We start from the raw sequence: 13,943 nt of genomic DNA, 5'->3' as shown, positions 1-13,943 counted from the left end.
TAAACAGGAAGCTCATACTACTCTTTGAGAGAGAGAATCCTTGAGACAGAGGCAACACAATGAAGACTGGGGGATGCTGAGAAAGTGGGAGATGTCACAGGATACCATCCTATGTACATATGGTCATGATCTCTTCATTGTTCTTTTCCATTGGGCAGAAAGTTCTCTGAGAGTTTCTTGATCTCTAAAATCTATGTTAAAGTTAGGCCACAATTTGATGTCTCTCAGAAGATGGTTTGGGAATTGCATTTTAGGGAAAATGCTTATGATCCTTTAACTCATGTTTCAATCCTCCCTCTTCTTTCCCAAGGAAAACCCATGTTGGAAGAATACTCCTAGGATTCCCAATGGGATAAGGAGTGACCACTGATGCCGAGAGCCTGGAAGTCATTGATTTGGTGCTAATGTGGTCTGCCCTTCTTTGCCTTGGAGCTGCCTTCTGTCGTCTGACAAGTGATCTATGTTCTCTTCAGTGATATTTTCATATCACAAGTACAAGGCTTCCTCAATCCTCATCCATCTGAGTAAAGACTTGATAGTATCTGGCTAACCTTTCTCCACCTGGGTTGAGAAATTTTACTCAGTGAAAAGGTAACATTAAAAAAAAAATGCATTTTGGCTTTGAGTAAATGCCACAATCACTCATCCAACTTTACTAATAATAAAATAAATACTTAAAAAAAATTCCTACTAGTACCCTCTGTCTATTCCAATTGGTTCAGGAACTGAAAAGGAAGACAGGTGGGTAATTAGGTACCCCTCCCAAAAATGTTAAAAATCTTAACAAGTCAGCAAATGAAACTTATTAGAAGAAGTCTACATGAAATTTATAGATATGTCATAATATTTTTATATTAAAAGAGTAAAAAGTACCACTCATTTCCATCTTTTAAAAACTATGCTAACGATAAGTGCTAAATTGAATCTTTTAAGTTTTCTGATTCACTTATACTGTGTTCATACACAAAGGTCAATAAGAAATATTAAGGAATAATTATGGGCTTACATTTAATTTAAGAAAATCTTAATTTTAAATAAAATGTGCTTTGATTATTGGGCCAACACTATAAAGCTTTTTTTGTATGCCAGAAAATAGTATGATGCAAAACCTAGTGGGTCTGACAAAGGTTGAGTGCTACAAGCAAGAGTGGGGTTTGGGGAAGCCTTGGAAGGAGGTTCCGTAGAAATCCTTTTTGTTACGTGGAGTAGTGGTATTCAAGGTCAGCTGCACTCTAAGCAAGAGGACACTATAACCAAGCCAGCAGCGTTTGAGCTGGTGACGTGAATAACAGCAGTGTCTGAATGAATCTGTCTGAATCATAAAGGGATTACCTTTAAAAGGAGTAAGATCTTCTGTAGTGTTAGCATTAGGGAAGAGTATAATCCACATGTGTGAAACTTCAAATGCATTTTGAAGGCAACCTCTCTGTTATAATAAACATCAGAATTAGAAAGAATCACATAGAGTATGCTTCAAGTTAGAGTTTGATGTACCAAAAAGAAAAAAAAGACAAAAAAAGTTAACAGGGTTCTGCAGGTTATGCTCATTACTACCCAAGGCTAAGCACCATAGTGGGAACAATAAATCTGATATCTGAGAGGAGGATTATATCAGCAACAAAATAGGATGCATCCTCATACTATGAAAAGAAGCTCTCAATGAATATTTAGATAAATAAAAATGAAATGAGGCAGATCCAAGAAAAACACACTATTTTTTACACTATTTGAGAATCTAGTACTGTGGCTGGAGTAGGTTTCATAATGCAAATTTAGTAAACACATAAATACATAAATGCTCATAAACAATAAAGGAACACATATCTAAAAGGAGCAGAGGTTGAAGACGTTGCTAAAAAGTATTGTTCTTAGGAAATCGAATACTTTTGAAAAATTATTGACATAATTTAATAAAATGAAGATTTAATAAAATGACACAAGCTGAGATAATAAGAAGCAAGGCTTAGATGAATTAGGAATTCCTTGATAGGCATTCAAAATATAAAAAAGATGAATAAGATAAAGGAGGAGCTTATTAGAATTAAGATTACAAGGAAACAATAAAAAATGCATTAGAAGTAGTTTATCTATTCTGAATAGTAATCTAAGGTCTCTGACCTTTCTTAATGTTCTTACCTTTCTCTTCATTCCCTGCAATAAAAAAGGAATTACTATGGCAAAGTTGAGAACATTAATGGGACCCTCTTTCTAGTGGCGAGTCACTGAAGATTTGGATCTTCTCTTCTACTTTTTCAATTGGTGTCTTCAGACTAACAATAGAAAGGGATGGCTTCTGCACAAGGTAAGGCCTGGCCATCATTCTCTCTCTTCATTTTCTTCTCTCATGTGACATCCGCAGCAGCACTTAAGTGGGTTAGCTCTGCTCTAGGTTTGAAAGAAAAACACAACTGTTCATAGTCTTTATGATTATGATGGGCATGTTGGACAATCATTTTCCCCAAATCCTAAAAAGATTTTAGATTTTATTTGGGTATTGAGCGTAGGGAAAGTGAAACAGACAGCACAGTTCTCAGAGCCTCTTTTTGCCTTATATTCTTTCAACTAGCGTAGAATAAAGAAATGCTATATTTCTCTATCTGCATGTAGATACATGACAGATGATAGGTGATAGATAGATAGATAGATATCTTAGAAATCACTTAAATAAGATAGTTTGGTCCTACCTGGAACAACAATTAGGTATTCTTCAGTTTAGTAGCCCAAGAAATACTCTGATTTCATTTCCATCAAGCAAGAGTGACAAGAAGAATGACTAGGGAAAAAGCTTTGCTGTGTATGAGAATTTGGGGAAACTCTCCAAGTGTACAGAGGAACTGGACAAAGACATAATAAAATGCGGATAGAGATGACAGCTATAGAAGGTAAAGGATAGTATATGGAGAAATTGCCTATAATACTACAGAAAGACGAAAGAACAAATAAAATTTAAAAATCAATAGTACAATGGAAAAATGTTCTAGAGTTCGAGACTTAAAATTTATAAGTAAAGTAATGCTCACAGTGTACCATGGAAAAAGAATAAAGGATTCAAACCTAGAGACCCAAACATTTAGGATTTCAATAGTATTTTTTAAACTTTGTAAAGACCTTGGCAGGGAAAAGTTGTTAACCACAAATGATTTAAAGGAAAAGTAGTGAGTCCTTAGACTTTTCCTCCACAACAATAAATTCAGAGAACAATATATTGATATCTCATAAGGAGGTCATAAGGAGTCCCATGGCTGTATCCAGGACATAGACAGGCTTCGTTTAGCTCACACAACACTCTTCATATTGGGTATTTCACTTTAAAATTTTGTAGTCTGGTTTCTCCTAAATAATATTAAGATTTGGTGAAGCTGGTCCCACATTTCCTCAAGGCAGCAATGAGCTACGGCTGTGTTGCCTGCGTCACATTCCTGGTTCTTCCAACTTTTTTTCCAACACTGAGAGAAATTATCAGTTGGCATTTGACATAGGATTTGCATTACTTTTCTTAAATAAAGAGATTTCTTTCCACTTATGGCTCTATCAACAGTGCAAAAATGAAAGAGAAACAAAGACTACACACTTTAAGAGAAAATGTTTCCATGTGGAGTCTCTGGTTTTTACAATGCAGATTGATATTCACTTTATCCATGATAAAAGAATCCCCCAAACTTGTTTTATGGTTTTACCTAATCTCCTTGTCTTTTCTGGGTATCTGAGGTTTGAAACTCATTTGGGGATTTGAAATGAAAGTTTGGTGCCTAATTGTTCTGCATTTTGGATAGCATTTTCTCAGAGAAATAGATTTTTCTAAGATACGCCACAGTTCACAGCTTACAAAACTCAAGTACCATCTCTTGGTGTAACAAACAAGCAGGCACGCAAACTAGTGGGAGCTTAAGGCTCACCAAACAATGAGTCTAAATAAAATTTTATTTCCTAACGTTGGATTTTCCCCCCAAATAAATATATTTTTATGTAGGAAATAAAATATATTTTGTAGAAAAATAGAAAACAAACTATACAACAAAGTTACATACCAACGTAAACAAGAAGCAAGATGAGAGGTTATGAGCACACATATTATTTGTTTTATAATTGCTTCTTGAACCATATTTATGATGCTTGCTGGAGTGTAACTACTCTGTCTTCCTCGTTCCACCTCTCTGAGTTCTCTTTCAGGTACCTCTTGTGTTATTACCAGGGTTCATAGCTGTCTTTGGCTAGGAAGAACAAGGAGAAACAAGTCTATACCATCTTCTCTGGACTGTTAGTCTCACAGAATACTCTTTGAAAATGAATTTACTTAAAATTCTCCAAGGAGAAAGTAGTGAAGACCCAAATGCTTTTAATAAATAATAAATAATGTAATACAATAAGAGTGTTTGCATTTGCTGTGAAAACATTTTAAGGTGACTTGGATGACACTGTTTGGTAAAAGACCAACTGGTAATGTGTCAGTTATTCTCAAGGATAACAAATGTGAGACCTTTAAAACAGATGTACCTGAACATGTTTTTCTTTAAGATCCATCATTCCAAAATGTTCTTGAGAATTGTGGATACAGAAATAAAGCTTGGAACAGAGGTTGGAAGATTGGAACTTATCGAGAATCAAGAACAATTAATGACTTGACTTTGACCTCATTTGCAAGTAATGGGGTGATAAGTTACAATATAAGTGATTTCACATCAGCTGTCATAATATATTCTATCCCTACAGTCTGCTGTATTTATATAGGGAGATGGAATTTTCCCCAAAATGAATTTTCTACTATGCACTTTGCTTATTCTAAATGAAACAAAATAATATGTCATCAAGGAGATGTCTCCCCTACCCCATAGGCAATGATCTTTCTCTTCCAGAAGGAGAAGAAAATGGAATTAAAATCATTATTTGGCCCTCTGATATTGTTAACTATAAAAATTATGTTTATTATTACAAAGTCAGTTTCTTGGTGAAAAATATCCAATGGCCTGACATTGCCTAGGGAATTCTATACTATTTAGTTATCCATCTATTTATAGGGCAGCCTTATTCTATAAAGAATCACTATACAAAATGGCAAGATAGATAGGTAAGGAGATAGAGAGATAGATTAGATAGATAGATAGATAGATAGATACATAAATGATAGATAGAATTTATTGTCTCTGATCAGAGGAAACATAAAGATATGAAAGTGATAAATCAGAGGTTAAGATTGATAAAAGTGATGCATGGCAAATGGCTGCACAGCTGCCACTTGGGATTCTCATTGAGAGAGCCTCATAAAGAAGACATTCTGTATAATATAACAAAAATTGGATTTGACAGTGTTCTCAAAATGAAACACAATGGTGAATTTTATATAAACCTTCTTATAATGTTTCTCAGAATATGATAAAGTGGATGGTATAAGGTCAAAATATAAATGAGTCAAAGTATTTCATCTACTTCTAATATCTTAATATCTACAGCAGAGGGAGCTCACAGTGTATTCTTTTGAGATTTGCTAAGTTACGTACTTTTACTTCCCTTGTTCAGTGGAGGGGTTGCAAAACTAAAAGGTCTAATTTTTACAAGGGAATTTTCATAAATATGTAATATAAGATATAATTTATCTACTATGCCATAGCAATAAAACATACACAAAAATAAATTTGATAACTTTACTGCATATGCATTTATTAAATTCAGTTTTAGACTTTAAACTTGAACTGCTTCCAAGTGATATCATTATTCTAGATTTCTGTGCCTTGCTCAGACCTTTTTCCTGAACTCCAGACTTTGATATCTATTCAGCATCTCCCCGAGTCCAAAAGTAATCTTCTCCCACTGCAATCCTGCCTTTCCACAGTCTTCCCCATCTTTGTTAGGGGCAACACCATCCTTACAGTTGCACAGGCCAGAAGCCATGAAGTCATCATGATTTACCTCTTTCTCATAAATCTTAGGTCTAACCCATCACATAATTCTGTTGGTTACTCTTTCAAAATATTTTCGGAATCCAACCACTTCTCAACACCCTTATGCTACCACCTGTCTCATCTCTCATTTAGATTACTGCAAGAGCCTACTAAATAACACCCTGACTTTTTACTTTGGAAACCACTTCCCTATTCTATTCTCAACACAGCAGCAATAATAATCTTTTTAAATTAATAGGTATGTCATGTCATTCCTTTCTTCAAAACCTTGTAATAGGTACTTATTTTACTGAGAATAAAAGCCCAAATCTTTGTAATTTTTCTAATCTAATCTAAGCTTTCTGTGATTTCTCTCCTCCTCCCTAGTTGCCTCTCTGACCATATCACCTGCTACTCTCCTTTGCTAGCTACAAGGCTGCTACTCAGCCTTTTCACTTTTCATCCAGGTGTGCTCCTAATTTAGGGTCTTTGAACCGACACTTCCTTTCTCTAACAAGCCTTTCTCCCAAAGATCTGCATGACTAACTCTATTAACTTTTTTGTTCTTCACTAAAACATCATCTCTCAGTGAGCTGGGCCTTCAGCAACTCGTATAAAATCACAATCCACTTTCCTCTGTCATCTCAATCTCTCTTATCCCATTGTACTGTTTTTTGCATAGTTCATACTATCTTTTAATACACTTTATAGTTTTTTTATGCCTTACATTTAGTCTCCCTTCTAAAATGTAAGTGCCAAAGGACAAGGACTTTTAAAATCCCTGATGTAGTTTGGACACATAGAGCAATTCCTTACACATAATAGGTGATAAAAAATATGTTGGTTGAATAAGTATATAAATGATAAACATTAATTTTGATTATTTTTATGGTATATGTGCTGCTGTCTATTTTCAGTACCGTGCTATAGTAGCCATTCCTTTTATCCGATACACCAAGGTTAGGACTTCAAAAACAATCTTGGTGAGAATTATCAATTTTATATATATATTTGTATGTATGTCTAATAAAACATGGTAGGCATTCAATAAATGGAAACTGATTTATAGTGTAATGTACTTTGAACAGAAGGGTGCCAAAACTTTGTAATAATTTTCAGTAAAGAAATACAGTGTTACTTTCTCACGTAAAAGATTTTATGATAGGGGCTGACCCCATGGCATCGTGGTTAAGTTCACGTGCTCTGCTTCAACAGCCTGGGGTTCACCAGTTTGGATTCCAGGTGCGGACCTACGCATCACTTAACAAGCCATGCTGTGGCAGGCATCCACATATAAAATGGAGGAAGATGGGCACAGATGTTAGCTCGGGGCCAACCTTCCTCAGCAAAAAAGCTGAGGGCTAATCTTCTTCCACCAAAAAATATTATGATAAAATAATTAGTTCAAATCTCAATATAGCCTTTCTTCCAATTTATTTAAAATAATGATAATGTATTATGTAAACAAGATGAGTCTGTGGTATTTAAGCTGGTATTTTGGACTAGTAAGTATGTGTTTGCCTACCATAACAGAAAAATCATAAGTCATAACTATGTGGTTGGCTTAAGGAACATATAAGTTAAAGCATTGTTTTTATCAGCTTTATAGGCTATAATAAAAATATGATTAAATCTGCTCATTATTCAAAATGATTGAATAGCTCTCCTCCACTGTCTAAAGAACAAAATCAAAAGCTTTTGCATGGCTTCTATCAAACTACAACTTGTTTCTTTCTGAATCACACTAGGCTATTTATCCAAAGAACATGAAAACACTAATTTGAAAAGATATTTGTGACCCTATGTTCATTGCAGCATTATTTACAATAGCCCAGACTTGAAAACAACCTATTTACCCATCAACGGATGAATGGATGAAGAAGATGTGATAACTATACACCAAACATGCTCAAACTCAGGAACATTGGAATATGCTACTGTTCCTTTTTTTGAAATATTCCTGAGGGCAAACTCCGTCAGCTGTACATCAAAATCTGTTCTCCCTATCTCCAGATCCTTCAGCTCCCATTGCAGTTAGGTATGACACAACAAAGTGCTCTCTAGCTTCTGTGAGCTGAGAAGGATAAGGATAAGAAAAGAAAAGGATGCTGCTTCTAGGTGTGGCCTACGGAATTGCCCACAGGCACCCCTCCATGTGCTTCCCATTTAGTTGATGAAGTATTATGCCTACGGGGATCTGGGGAGACACGTGTTAAAAATCCAAGCAATTATCAGCCTGGCCCAAATGTGTGTGCAGAGACTGCTCCGCTCTATAAAAATCTACCCTAGACGCCTGCATATGAAAGAAAGAAACTGTTTGTTCTTAATCACTGAATGGACGGGGCTGCTATTTGCTAAGGATTTTTAGCCTATCCTAACACAGGGCTAATAAATACCAAATACTTACAACTTTTTTTATTGAAGTAACAAGAGAAATACCATATAATTTCATTCATACGTGGAAGATAAAAACAAAAAAACAAAACTTACAACTATCGAATAGATTCCTTCTGTAACTTTTAACCCACTCACAAAGCAGAACTGGATCCTTTGTCCCTCTGAAATATCTGAATTTATTCCCCAGAGAAATTAAGACATTCAATGGTAAATATTTGTTTGTATATTTGTCTTCCTTTTACAATGCAAATTTTAAAGGACAAGGATTGAACTCTTTCTATCTTTGAGTCTCAGTTACCGGGTATCTAGAACATGCTGAGTCCTGAAGAAATAATTATTGCTTTATTAAATTAATACATGAGCGAAAGAACCCATGGCCTTAGAAATAATGCATATGTAATTCAGCTCAGGAACCCTTCCTTTATTAAAATATTAGGTACTCGAATCTTTAACAATTACAAAGTGATTCTCTTTTAGTCTCTTTTTCCTGCCTCACTCTTCTGTCTCTAGCCACACTGACATGTGAACTTGTTTCAGCGACATGAATGGTCAAGAGGCAATGTTAACCTTTTAGAGGCAAGGTGTCACCATTACTGTGGGGAAAAAATCTGAGCAAAAGAAAACAAAACTAAAACAGATCATTCAACCAACCAACCAACCATCGCCACAAACAACGAAACAGAAAGCCTACATTAATATGTCTGGGTGAAAACTATGTGTTAGAATTCAGATGGTCACATTGCAGAATATGAAGGATTTCCAGAAGTTCATCTTGTCAAATGAAGGTTACATTTTAAAGAAATTCATCATTTCATATTGAACACAAAAGAATGTAGTAGAATATAAACTATAATAAAAGTTGTTTCATTCAAATGGCCAATTGTCTCCTTGAATTGCGGGGACGATGCTTTCCATTTACACTAGAAGTGCACATCGGTCAGTGCCGTAAGGACACTGCCTTCAAAAGGTCATGGTTACTGTGTACACGGAAACCTTAATAAAATTGCATTACTCATTCACTGGTGGGGGTTAATTAGTTAAATCTTCAGCGCTGCTTAGTAATTTTCATACACATCACACAGTTCAAGTGCACACAATACAAAGCAATTACACAGCAGTAGAAATTTGACAAAGAAAAAAGGTAGATCAAATTGGATGATGCCCACCTCTTTCTTCTAAAAAGAATACAACTTTGGCTCAAAACATAACTCGTGCCTATTAAATTACTCTATATTGGAAAACAAAGTATCAGAAGAGCAAAGAGAAAGGATGATATATCAAGAGCAGAGCTAGCAATTAAACACACTGAGGGGCCGGCCCGGTGGCTCAGTGGTTAAGTGCACACATTCTGCTTCCGTGGCCCAGGGTTCGCTGGTTTGGATCCCGGGTGCAGACATGGCACTGCTTGTCAAGCCATGCTGTGGCAGGCATCCCACATATAAAGTAGAGGAAGATGGGCATGGATGCTAGCTCCGGGCCAGGCTTCCTCAGCAAAAAGAGGAGGACTGGCAGTGGTTAGCTCGGGGCTAATCTTCCTCACAAAAGTAAATAAATAAATAAAAATTTAAAAAAATAAAATAAACACACTGCAGAACAGCCACTACGGAGTTAGATGGTCCAGAATTGTAAATCACAGAAAAATTGTATCAAAACAGAAGAACTACAAGGCCATAGAAATATGGAGTAAGGAGTTAAGTTGGGAAACAATTTGATTATTTTTTTCTGTCCTATGCTTTGAAATTTGAAAGCTTTTTTTTTTTTAAATCTGCACTAACTCTTTTGAATAATTGTGCAATATTTTTAAATTATTTATTTTCAAAAGTCATCTCTTATGTTTAGAGTTCCAACAATCTAGGTCATTTCATATCAAGGGATAACACAATTCAAAATTAGACATATTTTCATTATCACTCTATTTCCTGCTTTTACAAATGCCTGTTTTTCCTGGCTGCTTCAAACATTCCATTAGAATTCATTATTTCGACAGAAAGGCACTCCTTCAGTTTGTTTATTATGAAGGGGCATATTTATAGATGCACCTCTATTAGAAGGTATGTTTTCTATGAAATTTATATTTGAAAGAATTGTTTTATAAATTTGTAGGACCATTGTATATGTATAATTTTAAATTTGCATGCAAACAAACCAATTGATTTAAGCAAAACTAGGAAAGGGGTTACCTCCATTCAGAGACTGATCAATAGGAACTCTGTCTTATACAAGTGGAGCCCTATAAACTTTATTTCATCCATTAACAACATGTTCTATATTCCCTTTAACTTCTGATTTAAAAAAAAGACAATTTGACAGGAAAAACGAGGACTGATAACATGTGCGATCACTTTGTTTTGTAGTAGGGTATTCACAGAAACATAAGACAAGATCCCTTCATTCTATGGTTTGAGGGAAATTAAAACAAATGTTATAATATGGATATATGATGAAACACATGTAAGGAAAGTTCATTGGTTGAACAGAACGAGAACACATTATTCTCTCCCAAGAAAAATTGAGAGTGCATTGAAAGACAAGTAAGATGTCAAGGGCATCTGAGGGGAAGCACAGGGAACAGTAATAACAAAGCAGTAAGTCAGGATCATTAATGTTAAATACTTTACCACAGCAAATGCAGAAACTGAGGATTTATACTGAAATATTATATTGGAAAGGCTGGGTGGAATTTTCTGGCCCCACTGAGTCCTCCCCTACACCATGCAGCTAACATCCCATAAATCATATCCCTAAGTTCATCTCCTCACACAAAAGTTTAAAGTTGGACTGGTTCATACAATGCTCTTCCAACTTGTTCCAGGTTCTCTCTGTCATCTAACCTATGTCATCTGAGATCAATTTATGACCTCATTTTGTACTGTGGAACTTACACTCCATGGATCTCCCCTCACATGGACCTCACACATTTGTCAAACAATATTTTACAAGCTTCACTCTCTTTTGAAAAACACTTCATGGAGCATCTGTGCCCTTTTCTCCCTGATCTCATTGCTTTTTATTTCCCTTTTCTCTCTGCGCTTCAAGTACATTGGCTGTTTGTTTTTGGTCTTTCATGACAGACGGGCTTTGTCCAAACTGAGGGCTTGCTTCTGCTCATTACTATATCCTCAGAGCATGGAATAATAAGTACATAACGTGCATATAATACATATTTGCTGACTGGGTTACCATAGTGACAAATAAACGGATATTCCTCCCACGGAAGGCTCAATCCCAATAATGTGGAAATCAAGTCTAACCAGGAGCCGTTTGGGGAAGGACCTTAATTGTATCCTGTAAGCAGTGGAGGATAAAATTTTATTCAGGCAGGTAGGATTTTAAGCTTCCAAAGGATACGCTACCCGATTCCTACACCCATCACTTCACTTTATTAAGTGCCATCATGAAAGGTTTGTCCCTTAATGCAGAATATTACCGATTTGACATCTTGACAAAGAATATAACCTAGAATTCTCTCGACCAATCTTTAGGAAAATCCTGGTTATAAGAAGTGTTATTTATAACTCTTACCTTACAACACGTGAAGTCTTCTGAATAGTCTAAATTTTGTAGTTGGGTCAAGCCATTGTATCAGGGGTCTATGACATTGGGTCAGAATGATTGGGCAGCAGATATTAAGAAAATTGGCAAATACTCATGAGACCTAAACAAAATAACTGCTGAGTATTTAAATAAAAAGATAACAATACAAATGGAATATGAATTTGAAGTTTAAGCAACATTAGATGGCTTAACAGTTTCTTCTGCTTAGAGTTGATAATAGATTAAGAATGTTAGCAAAACGCTAAGTGTGAAATACTTAATTCTTCTCGTAAAATTTAGAGATACTGTATAGCTCATTTTTTAAATGAAACCACTTACATATTCACTAATTAAAACCATGGAGAAATGATTCAAATCAAAAGAGAATGCCTTTAGTTTCTTTAAGAAGAATTGTGAACACATTGCCTTTTCAATAGAAGAGAAAATGTTTTGTTTAAAATTTAATTATTTAATGAATATAATTTTGTGAGCTTCATATCCAGCAGCTAAAGTGTAGAACGGCTGCTCAGTAGTTGCCAGTTGGCAAAGTGATTACAGACCTAAACTTAATTAGAATCATCAACAGAACTATGTACTAAAGATTTCCTATGTAGGTGGCAAGGTATAAGGCATTTTGAGAGTTTATATCAAATGGCTAAATACGGTAAAGCTCGGGAATTACAGTGTAAAGAATGATATGCACGTGGTTGTAAACACAAAAGATAATACATAAGACATTGTAATGGTAAAGCAATGACATATGAGGTTGTTTATGAGCAGTACCCACCTCTCTCTCTAGCGACAATTTTATGACATTTCTCATTTTAGAGCCTTAATAAAATAGTTGTCATTCTACAATTGCATCATATACTTACCTTCTCTTATATGAGTGTTTATTTGACTTTTTCAGGAGCTGACTGAGTGACCTCCTTGTGTCTCCTCTGTACATGCAAAACACACAGCCTCTGAAATCTGACGTGATGGCCTTTTGTCCTGTCTCTGCCACCTCATGCTTGTGGATCTTTGGGCAAAATCTTTAACCTTTCTTAGCCTTAGTTTTTCCTCTGACATGGGAAATAACAGGGAATGCATAGCATTGTCAAAAGTCGTACATGTAAAGCACCTAGTATAGTTTCAACCGCAGAGAAGACATTTTGCGTACCATAGCTGTTAATATTCTATAATCAATCACAAAACATCACAATGTATGATACCTGTTAATTTGTGTCTGTCTCTATTACCAGACTTCAATTTCTTTAAGAGCAAAGAACTTCATATGTTTTCTTTGTTATCTTTAGTTAGAACTTAGCAGAATATGTGGTATAATGGAAACAAGCAAGAAACGTTGTTGAATTAGTGAATGCAGGAGGATTGATGATATTCTCAAGTACTTATTTATAATCAGAAAATTAATTTAAGGCAAAAATATGTTAGAGAGCAATATACCATTAATTTCTAAGTCTGTGAATTAATATTTTTAATGGAGTTAGTCAATTAGACGTAATAGTAAAAAATTCCAAAGTAAGTCATTTGCGTTGGATAATATATATGCTTTGTTGCTTCTTTCCTCGTTGCCCTCAAGGTGTTAAATATAGTGGCAGACAGGAGGGACAGGAATCTTGCAAAATGATAGTTGTAACTAAGGCAACCATGTCATTTCTTTTTGTTTTTCTTTCTTTTCATTTTCTTTCAATCAATAAAAGCTTTCAAATGAAATGGAACATTGTGTTTATGCTAATTTTCCTTTCTGCTTGATTTTTTTCCAGGTGTGTTCCTGCTGTGTACATGGTAATTATTTTTATTTTTAAACAAAAGGGTACTCTTTTCAAGGAAACATTTAGGTCATTGCTTTATTAAAGTTTCTTAAAATTTGACACATAAAAGTAAATGGAAGTCATTATTAATAATAAAATTCCTAATATTTCATTAACACTGAAGTTTATTTTGTGAACTTTTGATATTTTGAAGCTAGTTTGCCAGAATATGAAAACATTTATTAGTAGACAATTCCATATGGAGATATGAAGTCTTCACAAAAATCCAGCTTAAAGGAGCAAGCACATAATGTAAAAATTGTAATTTTATATATAGTTAATGGAAAACAATGTACTCCTAGATGTTAATCATGTATTCTTG

The 13,943-nt window shown here is 35.0% G+C and overlaps 1 long non-coding RNA gene across 1 annotated transcript; it reads left to right on the top strand.

Annotated features, from left to right (window-relative positions):
* The first annotated feature begins 310 nt into the window (after nucleotides 1-310).
* On the top strand, nucleotides 311-13,523 carry LOC138921194 (uncharacterized). Its single transcript, XR_011433555.1, has 3 exons — nucleotides 311-591; nucleotides 2,166-2,302; nucleotides 12,718-13,523. It is a non-coding gene; the product is annotated as an uncharacterized lncRNA (long non-coding RNA).
* Nucleotides 13,524-13,943: the final 420 nt, after the last annotated feature.

Source organism: Equus caballus, chromosome 28, assembly GCF_041296265.1.
Source record: "Equus caballus isolate H_3958 breed thoroughbred chromosome 28, TB-T2T, whole genome shotgun sequence".
Lineage (NCBI taxonomy): Eukaryota > Metazoa > Chordata > Mammalia > Perissodactyla > Equidae > Equus > Equus caballus.
Note: the sequence above shows the minus strand (reverse complement) of the source record. Positions and strands in the feature narration are given on the sequence as shown.